This window comes from Sardina pilchardus, chromosome 16, assembly GCF_963854185.1.
Source record: "Sardina pilchardus chromosome 16, fSarPil1.1, whole genome shotgun sequence".
In the NCBI taxonomy this organism is placed as follows: domain Eukaryota; kingdom Metazoa; phylum Chordata; class Actinopteri; order Clupeiformes; family Clupeidae; genus Sardina; species Sardina pilchardus.
In genome coordinates, this window is record NC_085009.1 from 5,305,087 (window position 1) to 5,312,586 (window position 7,500).

Consider the following 7,500-nt stretch of genomic DNA (forward strand, 5'->3'; position numbering starts at 1 on the left):
CACTTTGTTTTGGTAATGATCGCCCCCTACTTTCTTGTCAGTATTGCATCTCGCGGACGCGTCGTGTTCGCTTGCGACGACGTGCACGACCGACGCCCCAAATGACCGCAAAATACGCGAGGCAGCCATGATGCGTACACGAACGCGTTGTCTACAGCAAGTCTAAACGTGCCTTAACAGGCAACCCACAAGGCTTCACCTCAGTGTCCAACTGCTGCCGGTAAGGCCAGACACTACAGCTGCACCACAGCCCAGAGACTAGCATCTCTGTAGCGATGCTATCAGCCATGCTGAGAGACATCCAGTATATGTCTAGTGTTTGTCTCAAGAGTGAGAGGGAGGGAGAGAGGAGCTCTAAACTTTTCTCTCTCGGCTGCCTCTGGAGAGGAACTCTGAGTCACTCACATCTATTTTGCGGAGCTAGAAGACAATCTGAGGGGATAATCCTCTAGGCTGCACTTCCAAATGCTATCAGACCTGAAAGCAATAAAATGTAGAAATGGTAAACCACTTGGCTATCCCAGTCACCACTGATGTGACACACACTAAGAGAAGGTAAGGTATAATGAACAGCTTTTTAGCTTTTCTTTTTAGCTTTTTAGTAGCAAAACATTAAAGCTTAGGTAACAAAACATACATACACAAAGAACATTTTCAGCAAACAATTAGCTGAAGTTAAATAATAAAATAATTTGATCAACAGAAATATGACAATGATTGCAGTAAAATAAATATCATCCTTATCATCTTAAACATATGTAACATATTTATGCATATGCTCAAACAAATACCACTGTTTCACAGTCTATTGATCTCCTTTAGTTGTGCACTTGAAAACACAACGGCAATGAATGACATGTCTTAGCAATGCAAATGCTGGATCCCTTTAGCATTTTTACAATGCAGCACCCGCTTTCATCCAAAGGAAGCCCTACAAATTGTTTACATCACAAATTGAGCTTTGCGAGCACGACCACCTTGCCCGCATTTGGTAGTCTTTTTTCCCCTTTTCAGTCGGGCACACTTGAGACAGGGGGGAGGTGGGGGGAGTGCATTAATGGCCTGATACGAGTTTAAAAGCATTCCAATCAATGTGGTAGACCTTGGTAATGGGAGAAAGGAAAATCCTGAATGTGCGTTCATTAGAGGGGGGGGGAGGAGGGGGGGGGGGGGGTGCGGGACCAAACTGCAGGTCAACGTGATTGTTGGATGCCCGGAGAGAAAAGTAGCTTTTCAGAGCCAAGCTTTCCTGGAACTCCTCCTGTTTTCAACTCATTCAGCCCTCACTGTAATTACAATTAGTGGTTGTGAACACTACATGTCGTTTGTGCGTAAGTGGGCTTACCTGTTCAGCCTCTCTGTTGAATACCAAACTGCACTGCTAGACTGACATGGGTTAGTTCACATCGACTTTTCAATGTATTTAAACAACTGTGAAACATATGGTGTAATGGTGTAAACCTACTGTTTGTTGTGCTGTTTCTACTTTCTGCTCAGGTATGAGGTGAGTTGTGCAAGACCCTGTTCTGAACGATGAGCAGATGGCCATATACTGAATCAGAATAAGATTTGGTCCATGTGTTTGACACGTCAGACCAAAGACTTTGTTAGATACCCATAGTGAGACATCCTGAAGAACAAAACAGCCTTGTCCTTATGTCCTAAAACATGGAAGAGAGCCCAAGGCATTGGGAAATACTGTGGTCCACACACTAATATTCTTACTCTAAAAAGTCATCTTGCAATAAATAAAGTCTTGCATCTTAAATCAGACACTGCAACTCTTCTGACTTGTTATTTTTTTTTAATAGAGCACAAAATCCAGTATTGGATATCTCTTGAAACTCTTGAAATGTCAACTACAAATGTCTGTAAAACTTCTATAGTTTCAACACGGAGGTTCTTCGAGGATATGGATTGAATTAGATTTAAACAACAGCAAAAATAAGTTGTTGACGCAAAACAAGGCACCGCTCCAAACGCATGATTAATGCATACAGTCTGGGAGCTGTGGCAGTCTATTTTAATTACCAGTTAGAGGAAAGGGGGAGGGATTGGTAGGACCATAGACAGTATTGTGAGTATGGATGCAAACACAGCGTAAATAATTTCTCGCCAGGCCACCAAGTTTTTTTTAAAAATACCTGCTGTCACCTCACGGTGGGGGCCTGCGCTGGCATCCGGCTTAATTGTTTGAGAACAGGGAAAGAATAAATAATAATAATAAAAAATCACTGTCAAAAAATTGATGTCTTGGTGGTAATAGTTGTTGAGTGTAGTTCCACCTTCAGTCTTTCTCCGTTCATCTCACTTTTCTTATTATAAAATATTCCATTTCAAGAAAGAGCTAGAGGAAACAGATGAACAGAAAACAAAACATTAATCAGATTTACAGTTCTCTTAGTATGATTTACACTGTTGTCAGTGATAAATTGGTGATTAGCATAAATTAAATTATACTCTCCCTTTCTATTGCACAGCCAGAACTATTATTACCGTTAAAATCTCTCTCTCTCTCTCTCTCTCTCTCTCTCACACACACAGAGAGAGAGAGAGAGAGAGAGAGAGAGAGAGAGTAACAGTAGTAAGTGAGTGAATTGAGAGGCATGATCTCCATGCTGGAGTTCCCTTGGACAACAGGGCTCATTGAAAGACTCAAGGACAGACCACCTAGCGCGCTGACATTAGAAACCTCCCTCTTTTAGTGAGTGGAGCTATTTGTTAAGAGAAGTGTCTGCTTTCCCTGGTTGATCCCCCACAGAAGCTTTATTAAAAGACTGGCCCAGAGGACTTTGGGCCCTATCATGCGCACGGTGCAAGGTGGTACAAAACCTATTCTTATTACACTCAATAGTGAGGAATGTCTCTTCATGCACTCCACTTTTATTAAACCTTGCGCCCAGGGCTGGGGCAATTACCAACATAAGGTGTGGTCTGGTGCATGACCCATCAATCGTTATCTTACACCCTCTAAAAATCTTTACGCCACTGTCCAAGGAAAACCTGGTCTATAGCGAAAGTTAATACACTGCTATGAGATGTAAGCAGCAACTCCTCTGCAGGAATATCCATATGATTTTTATTCAGTCATTCAAACATTATTGGGGGTAAGTGTTGCTTTTTCAGTACATGTTTTTGATGGCAACCTATTGTCTGTCAATAGTGAAAGTCATTAACTATAGAACTGTGTTGTCGTTGACCATGAGACCACAGTGAAGTTATATTCTGATAGTCACAAACAGGTTTTTAGTAAAGCATGGTTTACTGGAATCCCTGTTCCATACAGTCTCACGTGCAAGCAGATCATTCCTTCCAATGCACTGCTGATATATCAAAATCCTGACGTGCTGTTAGAAGTTGTGCTGCTTGCTGTTAAAGGGAATGACATTATGTTTATGACATTAGTGTAAAGGATGTCACTCCGAAAACACACCCCGTGAGTGATTACTGATTATATTTAAAATCACACCATTAAATTAGTGACTGCCCACACCTTTAATGTCAATACACTTTGCACCTCTGACATCCGTTTCTGATGGGCAAAATAGGGCCCTTTGTTTTAGAGGCTACTGCTTCACTCTGCTACCACACTCTGCTCTGTCTCAAACACTGCAAACCATCAGGTGTCTCAGGGCATAGCTGCATGAGCATGGTCTTCATTGAAAGTGCTACAGTATGTCTTCAATTTGTTTAGATACTAGCGTGGTGCAGTACAACAAGTTATAGGGAAATTCAAGGAAGTCCCACTGGAATACTGGTATTGCATTAGAAGAGCTGACCTTTTTTCTGGGGCGAAGGCCTGTTGCTCTGGCAATGCTGTCTGTAAAGACCACTTATTAAGTTCTCTCTCTCTCTCTCTCTCTCCCTCTGTCTGTGTATGCGAGAGTGGAAACAGTAGACTTCTCCCTGATGGGCTACACAAGCTCAAATGCACTGGCACTCTCTCTCTCTCGCTCTCTCTCTCCCTCTCTCTATTTCTCTCTCTGTCACTCACACACACACTCCTACAAACTCTCTCTCTCTCACACACACACACACACACACACACACACACCTACACACACACACACACACACACACACACACACACACACACACACACACACACACACACACACACACACACACACACACACACTTATGTGTGTCTCCCTTTTTACATGAATTTCAATCACATCTCTGAGTCAGTGTGGGCGACTAACTTTCCCAGGGCATGTAAGCCTAATTAGATCAATCTCTGGCATATCATTCATCCATACATTTACATAAATTACCTTTCGAGCACGTACAGTCATGGACAGAGCTTTGTGCAGTCTAACTGCTGTAAATAGGTCCCTATAATACCTACTATTGTATAAAGTACAAGACTGCATAAAACCTTCTTTGTTATGGGCATTCAGTGATAAACTACAATATAAGTTGATGTAAGTTGAGAAACAAGTCAGAGGGTTCATTGATGACTGGAAGGTATAAACACTAATTCTGCATCTCTCACTGTAATCAGGCAACAGGATCAAACCATTTATTGTAAGATTGGATGAGAGGCCAATATTACATCATAATGTTCCATTTGACAGTTAGGTGCTGTGTCCACCAAATGCGTTTTTTACAGCCAGAGCGCCCAAAACCTCCTCCTCTCGGCGCTTCGATAAGTGTTTATTGTTGCTAAGTTACCAAAACCAGAGACGGTTTATAACGAGAAGTGCCATTGACGAGCCCGGCGCTGTTCTAAAAGTTGAACAGATTTCAACTTTGAGCGCTCTGAGCGCTGCGACAAAAAAGGTCGGCGCCGACCGTTTTTTTCCGCCGAGGGCGCTCAGCGCTGTGAGCGCTGAGCTACATAGACTTTACATTGAAAATTGTCGCCGTCGGCGCAAAAAACGCGTTTGGTGGACACAGCACCTTATTGAGTGAATATAATGAATTCAGTTTTCATTAAGATTCAGTGTAAACACAACTATGTAAAAACTGATTAGACTCCAGAGAGGTAAAAAATAAGTGATAATGAATGTGAAAGTAAAGGTGATGGTCTGCACACTGTAATGGCTCCAAAAATAGTTCTTTATTATTTAAAAAGGCAACGTTTCGATCAACAGATCTTCGTCAGGCCTATGTTGCCTTTTTAAATAATAAATAACTATTTTTACTGTGTGCAGACCATCACCTTTACTTTGACACGTTTATTTGTCTGGCACCTGTTTACACTTTTTTGGATGTGCGCACCTGTCTCTCCAAATGAATGTGAAAGTAGGCCTACAATTGAATTTGTACAGCATCGCAGGTATAGGCTACAATCATGGTGCACATATAGCCTCTCTCGGTGGACTAGGCTGTCAAGTGATATTTTGGATCGCTTGGCAACGGGAGACGCCAGGACTGAAATAGGAACTATTTTGGGGGGCTGGGGATGAACAACACTAAAATTAAAACAAATGACCGAAAACAGAATTGGACTTAAACTCCATCAGTTGGTAGCAAAACTGTTGTATAAAGGGAATCTAGCCGCGGTGATGGTGAGGTTGGTGAGGGATTACAGCAGTGATTGTCTACACCTCTGATCTACTGCCTGCAGCCAAATCACAGCTACAGTACAGTACAGTGGTGGCAATATCAAAGCCAAAAGCCACTCTCCCTGGGCCCGCAGCGATTTACAGTGGTAAAATGCGAGTTTGTTTTGAAAACGTTGCGACAGGCCTACAGGTGTAAAACATATTTTCGTCGTAGCCTATTTATGTACGTAGGGCGCGTATGCCTACATACATTCATAGTTGTATATCTTATCTTCTATTTGTAGGCTATCTTTTAAAGCTCAGACTAATGTATAAGCATTTTCTTACATATTTGCTGGACTGACTGAGTTAAGTCAAGACAAATACCTATCCTAACCTATTCTTTGTAGCCTACAATGTCAAGTGGCGCAGCGTGGTAACACTCCTGTCTGCAACGCCAGAGACCCGTGTTCAAATCTTGGCAGGAGCGAAATACAGAATCTTATATCGATTTAATTTACTGACCGTTTTTCAACGTCGATGAACAATTATTTTTTGTTAATGGTTTTTAATAACAACCTATCTGAAATAAACGGATGAATCACAATATGTTTAGGCCTACCATTAACGAAAAATAATTTCGCCAGCCAATCATTTTCTGCCGCCATCTGACAAACTTTGACTAAGCCAGTTAGACTTTTTGCATCAAAAAATAATTATATCATAGTGACACGCGAAAAAATAAACGATAGCTTAGAAACTAGGCCTGCATGAGATTTTCCCACTGGACACACCACATCAGTATTGTACTCGTTGCTACGATACACAGGACTCAAAGTGAGTTGACGACCAATGAAAATGACATGGGGAAAAGAAGGAAACAAAGTAGCCTGATTTTGATCTCACCTTAGGCCTACATACTTTCCTAATTCCTACGTTACTCAGACTTTTGTTGCACAAACACCAAAACCAAAGATTGATGATATGAACCAAATATTCTGGAACAGATGGATTTACAGCATTGAACGTGATAGGCTATTAGGCTACTGCTGCGACTTCCACCGTTTCCTTTCCAGAGATTGCTGCGCGTTCACAACGCAATGAACGCATGCAGTCTACATTGAAGTGAAACGTGCAGAACGTTGTCCAAAACAATACAATAACATTGTGTGTTGATATCTAATACAATATACACATCTGTAGACATGAAGTGGCAACTAAAGCCATTATCAGTCATGAAAACTGTGGCGGCTGCATTAAGGTTTTGGCTGAGCCAGCTAGCCAGCCAACAACTTCATCAGCCAGCCGTTCTCAAAGCAAATGGCTTCGGGGTCTATACATAACACTATCCATTGCAGCCTATTTGAAACCGATCATCCCCCCTCCCCCATACACTCGTCTAGGCTAGGCTACAGACATCACCGAGGCATTGAGGACAATTAACTGCTTCCCCACCCCCACCCCATCTATCTGTCCCTGCATAGGCCTACTAGTCTGTAGGCTGACTGTTTAGGCAACTCGTGGAAGAATGCGCAATGTTTCATCGCATGCGCGTTTCAGAATGTTCGAATTCGCCAGCGTGCGTGTAGTTATGTGAATAGAAAAGAATAGAATATAGCCTACTTTATTGATGCCTTGTTCAAAAGGACTTCCGTTATGAATAGGTTGGGAATTGAACCAATACCCCTTGAGTCCTCAGGCCGAAGCTCTAACCAGCCCTTTCACATGCCCAGCCCTACAGCCCTGCTTACCAGGCATGTGAAAATGTGTGTGTCAATGCTGAATCTCGAATTCACATAGAAGTTAGCTTAGAAAGAATAGGCCTATAGCTTTTTTTCAGCAGACATCGCAAACATAGCCTACACATTCGCAAAACGGAGAATATCATTCACTCATTATTCTAAATTATGCTACTTCTCACGCCTATGCCTGCTCAGCATAGCTCTCTCTATCTCCCTCCCTCCGAGGTAGCTAGCCTAGACCCTATAAGATGCTTCTCCCTAAATGAATG